Source organism: Octopus bimaculoides, chromosome Z (assembly GCF_046866305.1).
Source record: "Octopus bimaculoides isolate indiv1 chromosome Z, ASM4686630v1, whole genome shotgun sequence".
In the NCBI taxonomy this organism is placed as follows: domain Eukaryota; kingdom Metazoa; phylum Mollusca; class Cephalopoda; order Octopoda; family Octopodidae; genus Octopus; species Octopus bimaculoides.
The window spans coordinates 24,606,901-24,619,296 of record NC_142944.1 but is presented as its reverse complement, the minus strand read 5'-3'; positions in this window follow the sequence as shown (position 1 = coordinate 24,619,296).

The window sequence follows — 12,396 nt, the reverse complement described above, 5'->3', positions numbered from 1 at the left end:
GGCATTATTATTTTCATTATTATTATTATTATTATTATTATTATTATTATTATTATTATTATTATTATTATTATTATTATTATTATTATTATTATTATCATTATTATTATTATTATTATTATTTTATGTTTGACTTTTGTTTTGCATTTGTACAAGTTGGATCCAAGTCTCACCCAGAGACCTCAAGAGACAACAAGTTAGAAGTTCATGTAGGTGTTATACCTAGGGTACCATATATTTGGATTTGTACAGTTTTGTTCAAGTGAATGTTTAAGAAACCATAAGAAAATTATGTGTTTGCTTTAAAATTTGAGATCACATAGACAGTATTTTACGTAGGATATGGGCAGGTCCCATGAGCACTATCTTTTGAACTTCAGCCATTTTGGGGTTTTCCTGGTATCTGAGCTAGGTAGTAATCAGCCCGTTTCGCTGTCATTCCCAGGGCACCTATGACAATAGATATTGTTTTCGTCTTCAGATTCCACATTTTGCTAATTTCTATTTCAAGATCTTTATATTTGCTCAGTTTTTGGTAGGTCTTGACAGATACGTTTATATCGATTGGGACAGTCATATCAATGAGGAGGCATGATTTTTGTCTGAAGTCTTTCAGTATGATGTCTGGCCTATTTGCGTGTATCTTTCTGTCAGTTTGAATGGTGAAGTTCCAGAGGAGTGCAATGTGATCATTTTCAAGTACTGGGGGTGGTTTGTGTTCCCACCAGTTTTTATCATGGGGCAAGTCCAGGTTTTTGCATATTACCCAGTGAATATATTGTGCAGCTCTATCATGCCTGTTGAGATACTCTGTAGGCGCAAGCAGACTGCACATAGAGACAACATGATCGATGGTCTCATTTTGTTGTTGGCATATACGACGTAATGGGGAGCTGCCGTTCTTTAATATGTTGGCCTGGTAGTTCTTTGTAGGTAGGCATTGATCTTGGGCTGCTATGATAAACCCCTCTGTTTCTGATTTCAAGCCAGAGGCCATTAACCATTGGTGGGTAAGGGCTTTGTCAATATCTGCATTATTCGCTCTCTTTGGGTATTTGCCATTGAGAGGTTTTCCATGCCATTTTTCAGTCATAATAGCTAAGGCAGCAATTTTAGCACGGGTTTTCAAGCGCTTAGCTTTTTCTGCAGGTGTTTCTAGTTCGTCTAATTCTTGAATTTGTTGCAATTGGAATCCACTTAGATATTGTTTGCCTGTTTTGTTACTGAGTAACATGCTTTCTTGCTTTCATGTTTTAAGACAAGTTTTAGCATCCAGTCCTCAGAGTTTTTCAGATTTATTATTATTATTATTATTATTATTATTATTATTATTATTATTATTATTATTATTATTATTATTATTATTATTATTGTTCAGTAGTTTTATTTTTATAACGTGCTTTCACTTCACTACCGAGCGCAGCTCTGTGTGCCTTGGGTATGTGCTGTGGTTTGCTGTGATGCTCTTATGGTTACTACGGTGTTTTGCGTAGGAATTATTATTATTATTATTATTATTATTATTATTATTATTATTATTATTATTACTATTACTATTATTATTTTTATTATTACTATAATCCTTGGATAGAATTTATAAACTTTTAATGCATCGCTACTCGCAAATCACATGTCGTTTAAGATCACAGTCTGTGGTATCCGTGGGCATCAGGTTGATCATCTTCATTGAGTCATTTCTTCAGGCAATATAACATTAATAGATGTACAACAGAGGGATGCTTGTCCCTTTTGACCAATATGAAGGTTGTGTTAGTTATGTGGGCATTTCTGTGCTGGAGGAAGGGAAGGTGATGGAAAAGGTAGTTATATAGGGACGGAGATGTGTGTGTGTGGTGTTGGACTTATTTTGCTATTCATTCAGCTTGTGTGAAGATGTCATCTGCTAAAACGAGATGTTTATAAATACTATCCAAGGATTTTTGCTATTATTGGCATATTTATTTTACATTATATCGGTACAGCTCGATGCAACCTCAAAAACTGGTTCACCAGTCAGCACCATTACGCTGTGGCCGGCATTTTGGAATATTAGCTATATTTGTATATTCAAAACATTTCCCATTAACAAATTTAATATATATATATATATATATATATATATATATATATATATATATATATATATATATATATACAAATATATATACATATTTATACATACATATTTATATATACATAAGTATATACATATTTATATATACATATGTATATACATATATATATATATATATATATATATATATATATATATATATATATATATATATATATATATATGCATAGATACATATATACATATATATATATATATATATATATATATATATATATATATATATATATATATATATATATATATATATATATATTATGGGCTAATGCAGTTTCGCACCTCTCCTTGAAATATGCATTTAAAAAAAATTCTCGGATTCCTATGTTTTAGATGTCGGAGATTACAAATATGCAAAAGAATTTTTTAAATTTCACCTACCCACACCTCCGCCACAATTAAAATTTTTGCTTTTGTTTAGTTTAAAGAGATTGTAGCGAATTGACGAACATATGCAAATTGAAATTAAATACAGACAAAAACATTAAAGTGAAAAGAATTTGTGTTTTACTTGTGTTTGCCTTAAATAATCGTAAATAATTTAATGTAAATTAAATATACGCCATTTCATGAGAAACAAACATTGATGTGTTTAATAATTAATGTTATAAAGTTTAATAAGGGGCTCAAATTTCACCCCTCTCCCAATTTTAAATTTTGAACTTTGTCATGCATTTATGTATTTATCTGTCTATCTAAATGTGGTGATCCTATAGAAGACGGTGTTACTATTGTTTTTAGCATCATTTACATCTATCTCTTCATATACATATCTATATGCTTATTGAATTTAAAAGTTTGAAAACGTGGTTTCTTGCATATTCGGAATCTCCGTCATCTAAAATATAGGGAAGAAAAATATTTCGAAAAGTTCAAAATCTTAAATGGGGGAAGTGGTGGTGTGTTATTACTTTTCCTTTTTTTTTTTGCATATTCGCAATCTTCGACATCTAAAACATAGGAATCAGAAAAAAGTTTTTTTGACATACATTTTTCAAGAAGAGGTGCGAAACTGCATTAGCCCCATATATATACAGATACACACATACATACATACATATATATATATATATATATATATATGTACACGTATATGTATATATATATATATATATATATATATATATATATATACATATACACACACACATAAACACACACATATATATATATTCAAATATATATATATATATATATATATATACGAGGGAGAATCAAAATTTATACGTACTCTTGTTTTTTTCAAGGTATTTGCACAAAAGCTGGGGATAAATAAGTACATCATTTTTCGACATAGTCTCCTTCATTTTCGATACACTTGGTCCAGCAGTCTACAAGATTGTGTATTCCCTCCAAGAAGAAGGTTTCCGGTTGGTCGTACAGTCATTTATTCACCCCTTCCTTAACATCTTCATCCGTAGGAAATCGATGACCTCGTAAACCATGTTTGAGCGGTCCAAAGATATGATAGTCGGAAGGGACGAGATCTGGGTATTCCACCACGTCAAAATCCAATCGGTTAATAGTTTCAATGGTCTGAGCAGCCGTGTGTGGGTGTGCATTGTCATGTAGCAACAATATTTTTTACGAGAGTAGGGTTCGGCGTTTGATGCGAATTGCTAGCTTCAGTTTATTGATCAGCAAAGCACTGTATCATGCATTGTTGATCATACATCCCTTTTCTAGAGAAATCGGATCACTGCTCTTTGTTCTTCTTTGGTGCTCATTACAAGTGGAGCAGCTATGAGAGAAAAATGGCGCGATCAGGCTTAAACTTCGATAAGGTGACCACAATAGTACCAACTATAAGCATGCATGCACAGAAGGCAGTGTTTCGATACATTTTGGTCTGGCTAAGTCAAAATGGCTTTTTGTATTCTTCCTTCCCACTTGCAATGTTTAAATGTAGTTACAATAATATGTCCTTCTACTGAAATGAAATTTCAGTAAATTTTCTGTATCTTTGTGCAGCTGAAGATTGCTCTGTATTTTACATTTAATGTAATGCTCACATTGCTTAAATAAATAGAGTCGCATGAAACGATCGTACTGCATTAACCATGAATATCCTTGTTGCTTATTTTGATTTATATATGTATCCAGTAAATCATAAATCCGAAAGAGAAGCACTCTTAGTGATAGAGTAGTAGAGTATTCAGAGAAAGATTGTGATCGGTACATTGGGTTAATTAGGGTTTCGCGTTCATAAAGCGCTTAGCTTTATATACCTCTCTTCAGACCCTAATGGCCGGTGGCCTATAGCTTCTCTTGAACATAGAGAGAGCAAAGAGTGTGTGGCCAGCTTTTGAACATACAAAGAAGAAAGGTCAAGTGCAAGGGATTGTCTCCTTTAGACTATCATCCAGAATCCATCCAGTCAGCTTGCGGATCCCAGGATTTCAGTAGGAATCGCCTGAAGTGTAAGCAGGGTCCAAAGACTCCCGGTCCAGAATTTAACATGTTTCCCGAGTCGAGATGTTTGACATATGTTATATATATATGTGTGTGTGTGTGTGTGTGTGTGTGTGTGTGTGTGTGTGTGTGTGTGTGTGTGTGTGTGTGTGTGTGTGTGTGTGTGTGTGTATAAGCAAAAATGCTAGTTCTAAAATCTCTCTAAGAGATCAACGCAGTAGTTGTACTGACAAGTAATATTCGTAACCACTTCAACATGGCTGTACGTTCCAACAGACTCTACTGCAATTTTCTAACCCCAAGAATGCATCTCTTCTAGCTGGTTAACGATGCAGAGCTGCATCCAATAAATTGCGAGCAGGGGAGGGAACCCGTACAATTTTCTAGCGACGGGTCCAGTAGACCAGTCCTGCTTTCGGGCTGTTCCTGCCCCTCTTCGGTAGTGGACAATTCGTCTGTTAGAAGAGACACCTCGTCCGCTAGACGGGACACCTCGTTTGTTAGGACACCTTGTCTCTAGCAGAAGAGATGTCCAGTACCGATGAGTGAAAGAAATAGCCCGAAAGCAGGATTGGTGTACAGGTCCCGTTGCTAGAAGATGGCAGAGGTTCACTGCACTACTCACAATTTATCGGATGCATCTCTGCATCGTCAACCAGCTACAGATGCCCTCTTGGGGTTAAAAATTTGCAATAGCATCCGTTGTAACGGACACCCATGTTGAAGTGGCTAATATCATATATGTGTGTGTGTGTGTGTGTGTGTTATATTATTTATGGTATATATTACATATTGCACTATATTTTCAGTCAATATCTCAAATTTACTTTTCATCTTGAGCAAGCAAAATACCTACAATGCTTTAAGGAGAAATCGAGTATCACCTACCGACAAGTCTTTATTAAACGTCTATTAGATATTTATAAAGACAGCAAACTTACTATCTCTCACTCTGTCTCTTTTGCACTGAAAATATCAAACATAATACAAAGTTTGAAATAATATTTTTTGTTTATAACTCATAACTTATTAAATAGAGTTCGATTTATTGGAAATGTGAAATCGAAGTCAAATCCATGGTGTCTTACTCGTAACAAATTCCAACGAAAGGAATATGGTTTCTCCTAAATCAGCTAAGTCTTCGACTGATAGTGAAACGGCACTCTACTTGCTTTTGGCTGTCTCTCGCCTCTTCCTTTGAAAATTTTCTGTTATGCTTGATATGTTTAATCTGAAGGAAACAGAGTTCGTCAAAGGAAATTTGTCCATATGTTTACATTGCCTGCAAATTTCGGATCTGGAGTTAAGTAGTGTGGTGGAATTCGGGATCTAAAGACATGTTCGATCTTTCAGCTGTGCATAAATATTAGTAGCTCTTATTTTAATACAGTCTACATTAAGTGAAATATAAGTATGGTAAGAAGTTTGCTTCCCAACAACATAGTTCCGGATTCAGATCCACTGCATAGCACCTTGGGAAAATGTCTCCTACTATAGCCTTGGGCCGACCAGCCTTATGAGTGGATTTGGTAGACAGAAACGTAAGAAGCCCGTCGTATATATATATATATATATATATATATATATATATATATATATATATATATATATATATATATATATGTGTGTGTGTGTGTGTGTGTGTGTGCGCGCGCTTGTGTAAGTATATATGTGTTGTGTGTGTGTGTGTGTGTATACATATATACATTCAAAATTTATACATATTTATACATATATTTTATGCAAAAAAAAATTACACATAGAAATTTATAAATATCTTTATCTAAACCTTAATTTGCTGATATGATAAGGGTGTTTCATTATCGTTACTACGATTGGCTACAGAACATATACGTTGTTTTAGACAACACCGAGTGCGATTATTGTAAATTCGGTTTACAATATGTGTAAGAACAAAAGTTGGAACAGCTCTGCGTATTTTCGATTCTTCGGAGCTTCGTAAGCAGCTGCGTACCGCCTTAATCTATCTACAGACATACAAACATATTGCTTAGCAATGCAGAAATGTTAAACATGCACTCACACACACACACACACACACACACACACACACACACACACACACACACACACACACACACATACACACATACACGGACACACACGCACGTAGACTTAGACACGCATGCAGGCACACGTATTTGTTTTGTATGTACTATATAAGCGCATATGTATGTGTATATATATATATATATATATATATATATATATATATACACTCATATATATATACACTTATATATATACATATGTATGTATATATATATATATATATATATATATATATATATATATATATATATATATATATATATATATATATATATATATATAAATATACACACACACACATATTAGAAATATTAGAAATATTATTTCTAAATCTCTCAAAGAGAAGCATTCAGTAACAATTCTTTAAAAAAAGACTATTTGCCAATATAATATGGCTGTCCCTTAAGAAACGATGCCCCAAGAAACATCGTTTCTAGCTGGCTATACGACACGCAATCTGAGTCCTTATAATTTCGAACAGGGAGCTCAGCATTCCCATCTAGAGCAAAACACCATCTGTGGATTAGTTTCTGGGTTATTGCGCTTTATCAACAAAAAGTAGCTTCTTCAGTTAGATGACGTTGCTGAATTCACCATTCAAACATATAGTTTTGACACACATTCACTGATAAAAAAATAGAAATGTCATATCTAAATCTCTCAAAGAGAGGTATTCAATAACAGTTTTTTAAAGTAAAGGCAATTTGACAATATAATGTGGCTGTCACGAAAGGGACGATGTTACTGTTGTTTTAGCCCTAACAAACATCGTTTCCAGCTGCCTATACGACACACTATTTGTGTCCTAATTTTTTCAAATATGGAAATGCTGAGCGGCTAAAACAACAGTAACATCGTCCCTTTCGGGTCAGCCACATCATGTTGGCAAATAGCTTTACTTTATACACATATTTATACACATATATAGATATGAATATATGTATATATATGTATATATATATATATATATATATATATATATATATATATATATATATATATATATATATATATATATATGCGAGTAAAAATAAGTACAAAAAAGGTGGGGGGGTTTTGTATGATTGTGTATAGAGGAATATATTATTTTGTTTAAAAGAGTTCCAACACTGTCTGTTTTTTTGTTTTATTTATATTCCTGCAGAACCAATGTGGGGTATAGAATATGGAATATACAATATATAATATAATATACAATATACAATATAAAATAAAATAAAATAAAAATGGATGGCACCATGAAAGAAAGTATTGACTGTAGATGAAATATTGAGTGTTCAATATAAAGGATCAAATATATAAATATATAAATATAAATATATAAAGGCGCCTCGAGTTTCAGGGCTATTTCCCTTAGTCATGGCCGGTATGACAGACTTTAACAGTCTGTTAAAGTCTGTCATACCGGCCATGACGAAGGGAAATAGCCCTGAAACTCGAGGCGCCTTTATATATTTATATTTATATATTTATATATTTGATCCTTTATATTGAACACTCAATATTTCATCTACAGTCAATACTTTCTTTCATGGTGTCATCCATTTTTATTTTATTTTATTTTATTTTATATTATATATTTTATATTATATTATATATTGTATATTCCATATTCTATACCCCACATTGGTTCTGCAGGAATATAAATAAAACAAAAAACAGACAGTGTTGGAACTCTTTTAAACTAAATAATATATATATATATATATATATATATATATAAAGAGAGGGGAAAAAAGAGCGAGATACAGAAAACAATGACGTACAAAGGGAAGACAGTCAAACATTTAGAGACAGAGAGGGAGAGTTTAAGATATGGAAATGCATGATTATGAAGAAACCCTACACGTTCGTGTTTGAATATATAAACACTATGCATTTGAACCCCTCAATAACTATAATAACTTATTTCTGTCAATTAATTTACAAGTCTATTTTTATTGTTAATTTCCAGATTAGGGTTCATTTTGTAAACTAGTTAAAAAAGATGTTAGGCATAGACATGGTTGTATGATTAAGAATCTCGCTTCGCAACCACATAATTTCAGGTTCAGTCCCACTGCGCAGCATCTTGGGAATTCTCCACTACTTTAGGCCCGGACTGACCAATGATTTATGAACGAATTAGGTAGACAGAAATTGTATGGAAGCCCATTGTATATATACATATGTGTGTGAGTGTGTCTGTGTTTGTGCATACCTACTGTTTGACAATCAGTGTTGGGTTGTTTATATCCTTGTAGTATAGCGGTTCGGCAAAAAGAAATCTGATAGAATAAGTACCAGACTTAACAAAAGAATAAGAGGTCGATTTGTTCAAATAGAACCCTTCGAAGCAGCGCCCCAGCATGTTCACAGTCCAATGACTGACACGAGTATAAGGTGACTTATATTACTCTATATCTGACTTTGTCGATTTTTATTGAACTCTTTGCTAAATATTGAGCACAAAAGTATTTTACATTTCAATGTGAGTTTATGAGTGTGTTTTAAGACGCGTTTATTCGTACATTTTATTATTTATTTACGTTTATTTGCGTGCATTTAATTATTTATGACTTAAACAGTATACATGAATAAAAGAAAATTACTCGCGCCTTTAAATTTAGCGAGTTTAAACACAAAATTTTAAATTAGAATGCTACACTTGTTGACAGTATTAATAAAACTTAAAAATGAAGGTCACTTAATTTAGAACATTTTAGTGAAAAGTAATTTAGTTATATTATTCTTTATTATGCTTCATCTCAACGAGACTATTATTGGTTTCAAATTTGGCACAAGGCCAATAATTTCGAGAGAGGGGTTATGTCGATTACATCGGCCCCAGTGTTCAACTGGTAATTATTTTATCGACTCAGAAAGGATGAATGGCAAAATTAACTTCGGTGGAATTTGAACGTAATAATGGCGGACGAAATACTGCTAAATATTTTACTCGGTGTGCTAACGATTCTGCCATCTTGCCGCTTTTTAAATGAGATTATTATTAGCTCATTGATTACATCATTCTAAGATCTGCTGTGATATATAAATAAAATCATTATCATAAACGACTCTGTTGAAATGAATAATTCGGACCGTACTTCTCAGTTTGGATAATCAATAACTGCTGTTCACCATGAAGTAGACATCTTCAGTGAAACTAGCGACTGTTCTGACCGTACTTGATCAAAGGCAGGCGCAAAAGTCTACGGTGAGGATGAACCTGTATATTCACAGATTTTCGATAAAAGAAAGGATAGCTATCGCGGGCTACATTTTGAACGACGTTTGACAGAACTACCACGTACAGGTTTGTGTCACTAAGATAACAATTAACTAAAGAAGTGGAGTTGTGTGACTTTTACATAAAAGCACATTTCTCTGATAAATCAATGTATGCATTCTTTTCGTGCAGTGCATTAGTACGGGGTGTTGTCAAACAAGTAAAAAAGTATCTTCTATCTGAATGAGTTTTTATTTAATTTCTTCTGCTGTTACGGCCGGGCTTTCTATCGTTGTACGATAGAAAAATATCGTTCAAAGTATCGTTGTCATAAATCAGGTCAAGGACATTATTAACAGTGCAGTCTATCTGCAGACATTGGAAATGATACTATGTTGTCATATAAGAACTCATTAGGCTTAGCCATGGATTTCTTAGATTTTTCAAATATTGCGAGAAAACTATGGAATTTCTGAAAAATAAGAAAACTTAAGTGTTATGATTTTCATTAAATTTGAACTAATAGTAAAGTTAAATTCATTAAACATTTTTATAAATATCATATTTCCCCATGGAAATGAACAAATACTCATCGTTTTATGGTCCAGATAGAGTGACTTTTAGCATTTATCACTATCTTACTACCATGAAAGGTGGTAGTCAATTTTACCTCAAGTTCAAGGTATTCGGGACAAGGGATTTACATTCAGATGGGTAACTCCCCCCCCCCCCGATTTCGAAGTGGAACAACTCTATGATGCTGTTGAACTAAATAATGACATTGCTGTTCTATTGTCCTAGTTTCGTGGTAATTCTAATTTTGAAAGACGTGACATGGACAATGCGCTTCCAAATCACCCACGATTCGTTTAATGCATATTTATAATTAGAGGGAAATGGTATCGTAACCGTTAAGAAGTATGCACAGTGAGTCAAGCTACGAGACCTATTTTTAAGAGCGAGACTAATTCCTCTCTGTTTATGGTACTGTATAGTATAGAGCTGTTTATTGTACAATTTACTGATGCTTTAGTGGTAGTGTTTTACATAATGACCTTTATTTCTTATATAAATAAAATATTTTATACGCACATCTCCTTCCTTCATTTTCTCCCTGTATCTATTTCTCTTTCCTTCTCTATACATACATGAATACATACATTAATAAAAAAACATATATACATACATGCATATATCTATAAATGCAAACATCAGACATGTACACATAAACATATATGACAGCATGCATAGGTGGTAAATTGGAAGAATCGTTAGAACGTTGGACTGAATGCTTTGTGGTGTTCGTCCTGATTCTCTCACAAACTAGTTCACTCTGACAAACTAGTTCATTCATTTGGTTGGTATTGCGCATCAATATTAAAAAAATTAAGACCTGTCAGAAATTGGTATATGCCAGAAAGTGAAATAGGGAAATACAGATGAGTTTCTATAAAATGGAACTATACTAGAATCTCAACACTTCATGATTGACAAAAGTATCCGATAGAAATTGAACAAAGGATTTTCTGACATTCCAGATGTGTGTAGATATCTATTCATACATACGCATACGCGCACGCACACGCACACACGCACACACACACACACACACACACACACACACACACACACACACACACACACACACACACACATACACATACACACACGCACACACATACACGATCTCACCCACGACTTGTAGCTGTCGAAACCTATCTTCTACAGGGAGTTTTTAGGGGATTCTCTAGTTTCATATCTCGACCGAAGGATAGAAATATTGCCTAAAAGTCGTCATCGAAAGTTGTTTCTTCTGCATATTTCCAGTTACTTGAATAACCAAGTCTAACCGATATAATTTATTTCCATTTATATCTTAAGTCCAACGCACTATACAGAGACTCACAATATTCTAAATAAGTACTGCTAGTGTTATATCACACCACTGCAGGAAATAGCAACACTGGAACCTGTGAAAGATTCTCTCCAATTAAAGTGCTGAATTTAACGTCTAGAGTTTTATAGAGTGCTTGGTGATTTGTCTCTTATCTATTTCACGCTGCTATCGTGTCTCGATTATTTTTGTCATTCCACTACTGCCATTTCAGTGCAAATATTAGTATTCGTTTAATATAAACAAATGAAAAATCAAAACTAAACAAGGCACTTCTAAAATGTTTTTCCTATGTTACAGAGTATATAAAACTGCTGAGTTGATCACAACTTTACATTTTTATCAAACCAGAGTATTCTATGACTTTAAATGACATACAAAAATACTATTTATATATTTATTCAGAATTATACATATTTTAAAGTTGTGTGTTTAATTGAAACTAAATTAAAATTAAAACATGCTCATACAGTCAAATTTACATTAAAAAATTAAAATCAAACTACCAGTCAATCAGACAGACAAGGTCATAGTTTCTAATTGAAGAGCAACCATTATCTTTATTTTTGTATCCTCATCTTTTTTTTTCAATTTTTTATCACATTTATAGAATATATTAACAGAAATGATATATGAAAAGAATATAATTAAATTATGCTTGATGATCTGTAGAAAAGA